At 36.0% G+C, this 12,959-nt stretch overlaps 1 pseudogene; it reads right to left on the bottom strand.

Annotated features, from left to right (window-relative positions):
- Positions 1 to 7,659, bottom strand: part of LOC114608691 — a 64,701-nt pseudogene extending 57,042 nt beyond the window's left edge.
- Positions 7,660 to 12,959: the final 5,300 nt, after the last annotated feature.

Here is a 12,959-nt window from a genome sequence, read left to right as displayed (position 1 = left end):
GAGGGAGAGGGAGAGGGAGAGGGAGAGGGAGAGGGAGAGGGAGAGGGAGAGGGAGAGGGAGAGGGAGAGGGAGGAAAACCATCAAAAGCCTGGGAAAGAATGGTGGGATTGCAGATGAAATTAGCATAAACTCACACCTAAGAACTTGCAACTGGGACAGTGGGAAAGATGCTATTAAACCCTTCAAAGATTAACCAGACTCCACTCACTTGCAGAGTGAGGTAGGTAAATAAAATTTCATTTGAAAGACTTTTGTTGGAGATGAGAAAAACCAAGGCACCTGGCCAGTGTTTTTCCCCAGTCTTGGGAGGTGCCTCATTCCACAAAGTGTGCCCCATTCAAACATGAATACCTAATTTTGGATCCCTAGAATCTGCATAAAAATCCAAGTGTCTCTAGATGTGTCCGGAATCCTAATACTGGAGAAACAAAAACAGGAGGATTCTTGAGTCTAGTTTTCCAGCCACTGAACTAAATTGGTGAGTTCCAGGTTCAGGGAAGACTACTTTTGCACCCAACCAATGGACAGAACCCCTGTGGTTGAATTAGGGAAAGGCTGAATAAAACCTGAGGAGGGCGAACCTGTAGGAAGAGCAGCAGTCTCAATTAACCTGGACCCCTCAGATCTCCCAAACACTGGACCACCAACCAGGCAACATACACCAGGGATATGAGGCCCCCAGCACATATACAACAGAGGACTACCAGGTCTGTGTTCAATCAGAGATGATACACCTAATCCTCAAGAGACTGGAGGCCCCAGGAAATTGAGATCAGTTGGGATGGGAGGAGGGTGTGGGACTACCTAGTGGAAACAGGGGAGTGGGTTGGAGGTATGGAATGTGAAACAGCCGGAAGGTGGACAGAGAGGGGGGAATAAAATCTGGAGTGTAAAAAAATATAAACAATAATAATAATAATAATAATAATAAAAACTATGTTTGAGAAGTTATTGAAGGAGATGCTGACAGAGCTCTATCTTCCACATATACAACCACGTGTGTTCACATACATAAACATACCTGGGGTTACCCATAGATGCACAAATATGAATGCATATGCACAATTGTACATGAAAAGAAAATTGTCTAGAATTCTTGGAACTGTGCTTGGCTGTCCAAGCTCTGCTATTTTCCTGAAATCTGGTTGTAAGTCCTCACTTCTGCTTGAACTGATGCCAGGCCTAATGTTGTGTGCAAAGTTTAGAAGTTGTTGGGTATCAGAAAAATCCCCCTTAGTTTCAAAGAATAGCCTTTAAAGCTAAGAAGTATGTAGGAGGGTCAGGATCCTTTGTGAAACCCTTGAAAAGCCAATGCATGAAGCCAGGAAGACATTCTAGGAAATTACGAATGGCAAGAATATGGAACAATTGGCAAAGCAAGTCCCAGCCAATGAGTGAAGCCAGATAAAATAATGTCAATCTGTAGTTCAGTCAGTCACCATAATAATAGGGACAGGGCTGTCCTGTTTGGACCTCAGACTTTGCCACCTTGTTTCACATTGGATCAACATGGATCTACTAGTTTGCTTCATTGGATTTCTTATTGCTTTGATCCCCTACCTCCTTGTATTCTGCTATTCTAGAATGGGCATCAGAGTGTTTACCCCTATCTTCAGAGGTAGTAAATTACCTTCAGTCTCAGAGAAGACTTTACTTTCCACTTTTCACCTCTAATCATTTGCTGCTTGGGAACTTCTATTGGGGAACTGAATGCACTTGTATTATGAGATTCATAGGAGTCTTTGGGGGTCGGGAATGAAACTCCATTATTTGGATCTTAGTGTTTTCCTCTACCAGTAATTTTCACTACCTCTGCCTCACCAGATGCTACAACCAATTTCATACCGTGGACTTAAACCAATGAATGTGAGCTGAACTTCCTTCACCCCCCTTTCTTGTTGGGCATCTTGTCAGAATAATAAAAAAAAAAACTGACACTGTCCTCATACTGCTGACAACAGAAGCGTGAGTGAGTTCAATGTTACATGTAACCTCTTTAACTAATAAGGCCCTTCATCTCAGGAAGGAAGGAAGGACCACTGATGCCCTATTAAGTGTTACACTTTTCGTTATCCCTTGGGTAAATCTGAATCTGTGAGGGCACACAGGCATCCTTATCATTTATTTATGGGAAACATGTAGAGTGGGGGGGAAAAGCATTTTTCTGAAGACGTGATAGCTTTAGAGTGAAGCTTCTACAGTGGACAGAGAAAAAGTTCAACTCACGGTAACTTAGGAGCTTGTGAGTAGGTTTCTCCAAAAGTGACGTTTACAGAGTTAAATAATCGGTAATGCCTGGTGTTATTGTCATGTCTTAATTCAGAAAAGACAAACCGCTCAGCTCTGGGCTAGATGGGTTGTCTGTCTTATGCTGATATCGCTGCACAGTCTATAATGTGGGTACTTCTACAAATGTTCACACTACCTGAATTTGTTAACTAGAACTAATTCCCAATGCCAAGCCACAGTAAAGAAATATTGTCTAGACAATACAAACAGAAGAAACATATAAAAAATAAATTATTTACACCCCAATTTAGCCATTAGTTCATTTTCTAGAATTTATTATTTATTCTCTAGGACTGCCAGTTGAAAGAACACATTGGAGATCCAAATGAAAAATTTGATTGTGACCTCCAGCTCCATTATCACTGATTGATAAAGAATGAATTAGAAAGTAGTATGTTTTACTCTCTGTAAAAAATAGCTAATGTGAAAGTTGTATATACCACTAAACCAAATACGTAAGCCTGCTGGCCAACATTAAGGTTTCAGTTGAAAGGGCATCTCCAACTCCAGTTAAACTCAATTTTGTGTCTTATGTAAACGAAATATGTGGATTTTCACTGTTCTACACACCTTGACTTTAAAGTCTTCTGTCCTACACAGCGTAATTTGAACTTTGACTTCAATGCACTTGACCTGGTTTGTGGGGGTCTCAAATAATTTTAAAATTAGATTTTAATCTCTTGTGATATGCTTTCTTTTTCTCTTTTTTTTTAACTTAAGAAAAAAAATGTTTGAGGAAACACAGGACATCTTTAAATGTCTCTAACCTTCATGACAAGAAATTACACTTGGCTACAGAACACCAGGCAATGAACATTTACATGCAAAATTCTATACACCTGTAAACTTTCCATTATCATGCTTTGCCTGCTTCTCATACTTTTCATGCTTTTCAAATGACTGAAATTGTGGGTCAGTATATGAAATGATATGAATAACGCTGCACTATATATAGTTGCTATTACCTAACACTTATAATTTTATTACATGTTAGGCTATATATTATTTTATAATGACATTGTTAAAAGTTTTATATAAGGACAAAAATACACTGGTTAAGAATATGACTTTAAAGGTGTGATTCTCAAATTGGAATCTTAGTTAAACACATACTTACCATATGACATTCGTGACCTAGATGAGCAGGTGATTCTTCAGCGTCAATGCTCTGACAGAGGGGAACAAGAGATCAGAAGGCTAGAAAAGCTTGGAATCAATGGGTCTTACTCAACCTATGTCTGATGCTAACCAAGTTGCTTAATAAATACAGAATCTTATATACTATTTCTGGCAGGAGAGGAGAATGGTACAGAGTCAACCAAAACTATAATAGGACAAAGTCACCATGAGTCTAGTCAAGCAATGTTATACAAAGTGAGTACAGGCTGTCTCCAGGACATTAGCTACACACAGTGACCATGAGATTAATTAATCTAGTCTTCTCAGGGAGAAAAACGAAGCTCCAAGAAAACAAAACCTTCACTAGTTCAAGGCTCTAGATCTAGATCCAAAATAGCCCTGCCATGTCTGCCTTAGGCAAAGACACAGAACTTTGTGGGTTTCTGAGAAAGTCAAGGATTGGTCTGACTCCTAATAATTAGAGTAACTTGGGAGCTTCATTGTCTTCATTTAAAGGTTCTTACCTCAGCAGCTTATTGTGTGGTTAAGAATTTGAAATATGTCAAGAGCAAGCAGGGCGACACTTTTACATTTCCTCTTACTAGTTATCTGATCTTATAAAAGTCATTAAGTTTTCTTGAGTTTCAGTAGCTTCACCTGCTTAAGCTGCTGCTTGAATTTGAGATCATATCTGGCATAAGGTTAATAGAATTAGTAATGTACACACGAGAAGATAACATTCTTGAAACAAGGTTGATCTGCTGGGCAAATCAGTAATGTTACATGTTTAATTACATAAATCATTTTATAATTGCTACCTTAAATTTACTTTTCCTTTATTTGCTTTTCATGTGTATATGTGCTTCATTGCCTTAGTTTATGTGCATAAAATACTTTGTAGGTGCCTCTGGAGGCAAGAAGAGTGTACGAGATACCCTAGAACTGGAGTTACAAGCTGTTTTCAATTGCTATGTAGGTACTGTGAACTGACTCTGGGGCCACTGAAAGAGCAGTAAGCACTCTAAACTGCTGAGCCATCTCTCCCCAGCCACTGTGAGCACATTTTAGAAGTGATTTCTGTGCTCTAAGTGGACCATTCTATTCAATGTAACAGAGATTTAAAGTTTGTTTTAAAAAATAATATATTGTTAACCAATGTGTGTTTAAAAGTCATCTAGCTACATGTTTTAATTTTTCCAGAGTGCAAAAGCAAAGTTGAAACAAAGCTACACTGTCCTCTATCAGCAAATAAATCAAGTTGCTACAGAAGGCCTTAAAGGAGGGAGAGCACAGGGGCAGCCTGAGCAGCAGTGTCCAGAGGAACAACAGGTTTTATATATATATATATTGCACTCACTGACCACTCCTACTCAGGACAGTTTACATATTTCCATTTTTCCCTTCCCGAATACTTGAATACTCCTATCTCTGAAAGGTAAAGATTGCTGACAGTGAGAAATCACCCTTCTGCTGTTGGAAGACCATGTGAAGTGTTGAACACAAACAGTGATGCAAGAATAAATAGAGAAATAAAAGGTGAAGAATGTGTTTGTGTTGAAGAAAGGCTTCACAGAGTGCCTATTTATATAGCTTCTCACTACAATATCAGGATTGTCAGCATTGTATTGGAAAATATGCAGAATTTCTTTTTGTTGAGTGGATGGTGTCTTTAGTTGAGTCAAATTTGTACATTTGTTCATAAAACAAAGCAGTGACTCTTGCAATAGACAACATTTCAAATTAAAACATTTCTCTTGTATACTATGTTTCAAGTGATCAGTAACCTTCACTCCAAAAACATAGATATCCATTCAAAGTCCTGAATCCCTTCATATATTACAGAACCAACATAAAGAAAGTATCAAATATTTCTATTCGCCATTGTAGTTGAGAGCATAGAAATAACTTCAAAAATGAAGCAAAAATAAGGGCCACTACTCACTTGAATCCCAGACTAATTCCATTATCTTCTGTAACTTCTTTGTTGAAATAATGAATATATTCTTTTAAGAAAGCCAAAACCTTTTGTATTCAGCATTATTTAGGGACTTTTGGAAAGTGGGCTGCCCACCATTTCAACTGAAACAAAATCTTTATTTTACATAATTTCCTAGTATGAATGTCATTACTTTTTATTAACACAATCTGTGCAAAACTTACTCAGTCTGGCAAAATGTAACTTATTAGAAAAGAGTACCTTGATCTTTGAGAAATTCCACTCTTTGCTGTTTTAGGCAAAAGATATTTAGTAATTGTGGTCAAACTGAATTTAGGACAGCACTGTTACCCATGTGAAAAATACAGATACTTGTGGCACCTTGTGGAGTAGAATATAAGTGACACTGTTTTACATCAAGAGCTGTGATCAGAAAACAAAAGAGAGAGCAATCTCAGGGAAAATCAGTGTTTTCTTTTGCAGTAAAAAGCACTATTACAGTCTTCTATTTTGGAAGTAAAATATGCACCATTTTAATAAAGAAAAAGTCTTGCATACACTTGCTTTTAAGTTATGTTCATTTATTACTTGGCTATATAAATATCACTGAACTGCAAAGACACACATGCACACCCGTGCACACACACACACACACAGAGAGAGAGAGAGAGAGAGAGAGAAAGACTCCTGAGACTAATTTACTATAAAATCCATAGCAATTTTTCCACAATTATTTATCCTGTAATGTTTGTGCAATCCGTGCCTTAACAATTTTGAAGTAGGAAGTTTGAAATGCTCGTCTCAAAAGTGGTAAACTCTCTCCTCTTATCTGATAACCATTCTAAAGAGCCATCTTGGGCTGTATTATTTGGGGAAATAGCCTGGGGATTGGGCTAGTTATTCAGCACATACTTGTTTAAATGCAGCATTCTGGAATGTTATATTTATAACCACAATGTGACAGATAAGGGGAGACTTGTAAGCTTTCCCTTTACATTTCATGTTTTTTTATAAACCTATTTTCTAGCATTTTAATACAGTACAGCCTGTACTGTACTTCTATTATTCTTGTGTGTACTCTGCAAAACAAATGAAAATTACACTTCAGAAAACCATTTATTTCATATTCTGTAACAGATAAGATTTCATAAAGATTCCTACAGAATTTTAAGGAACTTACCAAAGACTTTATATGCAATACAGAAATAAATAAAAAATAACATTCAATGTATAGAAATAGAGATAAAACACTATGTTATCATGAAAAAAGCAATCTAGTGCCGGCCTAAATTGAAGATATACCTTCATTTATTCACTAAAAATTATCAAGTATATCCTTATTGCTAGCAATGTATCTTCTACAAGGAGGAAAGAAATTAATTCTAAATTGTGAGTAATGTGTGCCCATGGATCTTATATTCAAAAAATCATGAAGAATAAACCATGAAAAAAGCAGCATATACTTAAGAGGAAGATAATTAGGTGAAATAGAGTGGAGATAAATTTTCTCAATCTGTCATACTTAAAGTTGATAGAAAAAAATCTTCATGTAGAGAGAGTTTAGGACTTTTTGAACACTAGAAACTGTTCAACTGAATTATAGAAGGTTATCATAAGATGTGAAGTTTAAGAATATGTTATTAGCTGAGATTCCTAGCAGTTGAAATATGGAACCTGAAGTGACCACCACCTGTATCAGACAGGATCCTCATTGGAGGGATAAGGACATCAATCCATCCACAAAATTTTGAACCCAAAATTTGTCCTAGGTACAAGAAATTTAGGGACAAAAATAGAGCAGAGACTGATGGAATGACCAACCAATAACTGGCCCAAATTGAAACCCATCCCAAGAGCAAGCACCAATCTCGGGCACTATTAATGATATTCCGTTATGCTTGCAGACAGGAGCCTAGCGTAAATGACTTTTGAGAGGATCCACACAGCAGATGACTGAAAAAGATGCAGAGATCCACAGTCAAACTTTGGATATGCAATGAGTGACTCAGTCAGCAGGTTTTATTAAAGAGCTGTGGTAAGGATCGTGGCCCTGGAAGGAATATGAACTCCACAGAAAGACAAACAGTGTTATCTGACCTGGACCACTGGGGGATCTCAGACACTGAACCATCAACCGAAGAGCATGCACACATTTGTGGCAGATGTGCAGCTCAGTCTTCATTTGGGTCCACCAACAACTGTAGCAGGGGCTGTCCCTAAAGCTGTCGCCCATCTGTGGATCTAGTTCCTGGGCTGCCTTCTCTGGTTTCAGTGGGAGACGATCCCCTTGTCCTTGAGAGATTTGATGTGCCATGGTCAGGAGATACCCACACACTCTGAGGAGAAGGGGAGGGGATGGCGGAGGGACTGTGTTATATTATCAAGTTATGTTATCAAGACAAACTAATTTAGCTACATTTATATCACATCTGGCCATTCAGTCTGATTCCTGTATAAAAATTAATGTGATTATATGCATTTATAAGCTTCTCTATCACCAGTTGTATTTCACACTTTTATCAAAGGCTAACAAAAGTACGTTACTATGTGAAAAGTAATAAATTTGAATTAACATGAACAGAAAAGCAGACATATTTCACAGATGTCTATCATTAAAGGTGTATCTGGAATAAACATTTAGGAAGCAATATAATATATAAATAAGTCACTTAGTGACTTGTTGTGTTATGTTTCATTGTTGTAATGAAACACAATAACGAAAACTGACTTATGGAACAGAGTTTATTTTGTCTTCTAGTTTCAGAATGAAACCAAGTAGACAACTAAGAGATGGCAATTGTCTTATGGGAATGTGAGAGAGCAAACTGAAGCAGGTGGAGCCTGTCCACTCCTAAGTCTCTCTTCTCACTGTGACTATTCCTCCAGCAAGGTTCCATTTCTTAAAGTCTATAACCTTCCAAAACAGTGTCAACTGGGCACCAGGTGTTGAATACATGAGACATCTCTCACGCAAACAAACACATTCAAATCCCTAGCTCAGAAAGGCTCCTGGAGATTTCATTATATAACGTATATTTATTACAATTTGAAAAGTTATCCTGTCATTAAGAATTTAACTTGAAAACTGTTTAAAAATTCAAACTCCCAAATCTCTTCTGAGGCACAAGATAATCTCTCAATAGTTAACTACTATAAAATAGAAAAAGCAAAGTTTATGTATGTATCTAATATAAAAAAGCTTGGAGTTTGCATTTCTATTCCATAAATGGAGGAATGGGGACACAATCAGGAAATATTGAACCAAAACAAGACAAATACCAAGTCCTGCCTAATGTTAGAAATATTAGCTTCAAATAGTTCAGATGGCTCAGTCCCTCCAGCTTTGATAAATACCACAAAGATTTCATCTCAGTTTGTTTCTTTCCACTCATTATACCTCTACAACATCTTGGGTGCTCCCTGAGAATACATATTTCATTTTCATAATTTTACAAAATCAGCTCTCAAGGCCCTCTCACTGGGACTCACATAGCTCATGTTTCCTGTTCTCAGTGACTCCCTGAAATTCCCCTACCATTACCAGACGACTCCTCTGCCTCTCATACCTCTAAATTCAGTACCACAGCAACAGCTTTGGCGAGTTTGGCTGCTAATTAGAGATGTGCCCATATCCCACTTGGACCACATTAGCAATAGTTTGTGTATTGCTGTTCTTTCTTTTTCTTTTTTTCTAGAAAAATAGGACACTACCTTTACAAATTGGAAGCTTAAATGAGCAGGTGTTTCCCTTAAGTTGCCCTTCCTATGTTTCAATGAAAAGCAGGATCCTTCTAATAATAGTGCTAATTTCTTCAGACATTACATCCTTTTTTCCCAACTAATTCTCTGGCTATAATTATAAATTTCTAGTGCACTTTTGCTCATCAAACTACACTTACATTAACTTAACCCCCTTTCCTTAGTTGAACTGCAGAAGATCTATTCCAATTCAAACCATTGCACAACGGGTTGAATCTTCTTTCATTTATTTGTTGTGTGTACAGACGGAAAATTAATCCTCTTTGTCACTTTGTGTGTATGTGTGTGTGTGTGTGTTTGTGTATACACATGTATGAATTTAATAAAATAAACATTAAACATATACAAAACTGCTTTTGGATAGCAAGTTTATTGATTCAAATACATCGAAGTGTTTAGCAACCATTGATCTTGATAATAATTACTATGATGATGATTGAGTAGGAATTTTTAGAGGACTAGAAGAAAATGCTACTATGATGTTACAGCAGTCCCCAGAATAATGTGTCAATCAGAGCACAGAGAAGCAGCAGAAATTAATGAAGAATCATACACCTCGATAATATCCTTCCTCAGAAAATTCTTGGCTTGTCAGTTCATAACTGAACTTCAATGAACTTGAAAAAGTTCACTTTTTTCCATCATATTAACCTGCCTTCAGTCAAAATTATTAAGGCAGGTGATAGGATTCCTGGTCAGGGGAAGCTATCAGTGCAGTATTGGGCTGCTAGTTATCAGAGGTATCTGAGGAGAATACACAAGTGGTAATTCTTCCCCCTGGTGAATTTAACAGCATGAAATCTTAGATAGTCTTTCTTACCATATCCACCTCCTTTAAAAATAAAATAAAGTAAAATTGTAGGCTGCCTGTTTAATGAGTGTGCAGAATGCTATCCACACTGCAGAATAATCCATTTTCTGCAGGAATACTGGGTATAATTTTCTACATAAATGGAAAAAGTAATCTTATCTCCAGTATATCCTTCTTCTGTGATATGCTGGGTTATGCAGGCTAAAGCTGTTGACAGAAAATTCACTATTCGAGTGAGAAGCAAAGATGAGAAAAGGCATCCTCATAGTGACAGGGAAACCTTATATAATGAGGCAAATCCCAGAACCTCAGGGATCTTATTCAGTATGGAAACCATTTCATGTTTCTTTCATTATAGGGATGATACATTGTCTATTAAAAGTACAGAAGTGAGATTGTCTAGACAGTTATTTTAATAGGGTGACTTGCTTTGGATTGTCTTTTGTGTTTTTTTTTTTTCCAGACACTGGCTTTTTTTTTTTTTTCCTTTTCTACAGAGCCATGCATCAAACAGCCCAATCTATCACAGTATGGTGAAGTTAGAACCTCTTATTATACAAACTTGTCAGGGCATTACAATATAAACAACACATTCTGCACAGCTGTAAAACACTTATTCAAGGAGTCCATTTAGTTTCATAAACTTTTTCTAAGTCTCTGACACCTTAAACAAACTATGACAGGCATTTATATTATATGCCAAACAAGAAAAATTGCTCACTATGTGAAAAGTATCTAGTGACTATCAAGAAAAGAAAAGGGTAAAGATAAAATAAAGCTTCAGTGGGGGGAAAATCAGATATATTAATAATCCCTTGGAAAATATGCACATTTCTTTGCCTATCATCAAAACAAAACAGAACAAAGAATAAAATTTACCTCAAACTCAGAAATCTCTTCCAACTTTGATTTTAAGTAATTTACTGATTATTGTATTGGTACTGTTAGGCTGTTTTCATAGGCTGGTATTTTTAATATTCTTTTTACTATTATCATATATATATGTATATTTATATATACATATATACATATATATATTATATGACTGAAAACATGAACAAGAGAATGTGTGTTTGTGCCTTTTTGAAATCATGTGTGTGTGTGTGTGTTTGTGTGTGTGTATGTGTGTATTTGTATAAAACAGCAAGTAAAATAATGAAGCAAGGCATACTATTCTGGGCTTACATATCTACTTTCAGAAGAGTAATTATTTTTCTCTAAGCTGAACTTCCTAACTGAAACATGCCCTAAGGCAATTATGTATCATAACACTGTGGTTTATAAAAAGGATCCCAATTTCTCCCATCCACACAATTTAAAAATTTCTACAAGTACCGCAAGAAGGAGCAAAGCCCTCCACCAAGGGATGCAAGCTTATAGGAAGAGAGACAAGTACACTTTCAAGGGACTAAGATTTGAAATATTGATATAGTCACATTAATTGAATTTTTGCCTTGAGAAGTGATTACAAAAATGTTGCTCCAATATTAATTTGTATCTGCTTTGGATAAGATTAACATTAATTTCTTCACCAGTCTCCATTACTCTTTTATTATTCATTAACATCTCTTTTTGCATGTGTAAGAGACCTTGATGAAGCATGTTTATTCATAGCCTAACCTTTTTAAATAATTCTAACAGCTCTCTAACAGTAACCTTCCTGGCATGCTGAATATCTCTTCTTTGTTTCATTATTCAATGCTTGCACTCTACCCTCCACTTGAGATGCTGAACATGAATCAAACTCCTCTTCCTGTTGCTCTCTTCCTCCCCCTAAAATGTCCTCTGCAGTCTGTTCCCACCGGAGAGCTCTGTTCATAATACACACAAAATACTCCAGCCGAAATCATGTCCTGGTTGGATCAGGGACAGTATAATTTTCAGAGATCTGGATTGCAATTACTTATTTACTTCTCTTGTAGCTCATTATATTTGTTACCACATTTTGGCTTAATGTTCACATATCTTTTGTTAGGATATTTAGTTTGATCTGCCTTTGACAAAAGCTCTTGAGGAAATACCTTATCTCTTCTTTGTACATGAAAGCTCTCAGCTTGTTTCTCTGAGCAGATAAAATGGACAAAACAGGCAAAATGAAATGGAGAAAAGGAGGAGGGAAACAGTGGAATAAATGTAGTAATTATATTTTTTCTATCAGCTGTGACATTATTCTTACTAGAATTTCATATTTTCATATAAAATACTAAAATATCAGCAAATTTTGTATTTCAAATACAGATTTGTGTTACACACATACCTTAAAGTTTGAGTGCATGTCACTAAAAATTGCAAATTTTCTTTCATTTTTTTCTGAGTTCTGTCTGTTTTACTTTTTGTTATTTTGGCTTTTAAAAAAATAGACAGGTATATCTATTTAAACATTTTTAAGAGTAAAGAGGTTTGCTTTTTTATGACATGGATGGGCATTTTATTGAATTTTCCCAGGGACATAGAAAACTTTATCATTCATAAAAGAATAATTCCTTTATTATATTTTCTGAGTTTAAAGTAGATATTTATATGCTCTTGTAATTACTCAAATAAATATTTTTATATGGATTATACATTGTCAAAACAATGAAATTAAAATAATTCAATAGAGCTGATTAATACTCTGTTGACTCTTAAAAGCTTACAGAATTAGCCTATGTCATTTCTTATTGTTTTTCTTCTTAATGTAAGCATATTTTACAAAAAGGTCACTTAACTTCCATATGTTTGAGTAATTCCTCCTAATTATTCAATTTATGACTTTATTATAATATTATTTAATCCTTTGCTACTACACTCCTGTATGAGGCAGTGATACATGTCAAGTGGAATCTTGTTTTGCTGAATGTATACTAGTGTGATCAATATTCTTTAAAATGGTCAGCTGGGTCTGGTGGGTAGAAAATAGTCCTAGATTGGCTTTTACCGTTCAATCAAATAGCCTGGAAATTACTAAAAATATTTCAAAGCATAGTTAATGCAAATTCACTAGAATTGTGATTGACCTCACTTTGTCTGAGGTTATAACCAAGATAGGATATGCTACAACGCAG

The sequence above is a fragment of the Grammomys surdaster genome, unplaced genomic scaffold (assembly GCF_004785775.1).
Source record: "Grammomys surdaster isolate TR1022 unplaced genomic scaffold, NIH_TR_1.0 125934, whole genome shotgun sequence".
Taxonomy (NCBI): domain Eukaryota; kingdom Metazoa; phylum Chordata; class Mammalia; order Rodentia; family Muridae; genus Grammomys; species Grammomys surdaster.
This window is presented reverse-complemented; position numbering and strand designations above follow the sequence as displayed.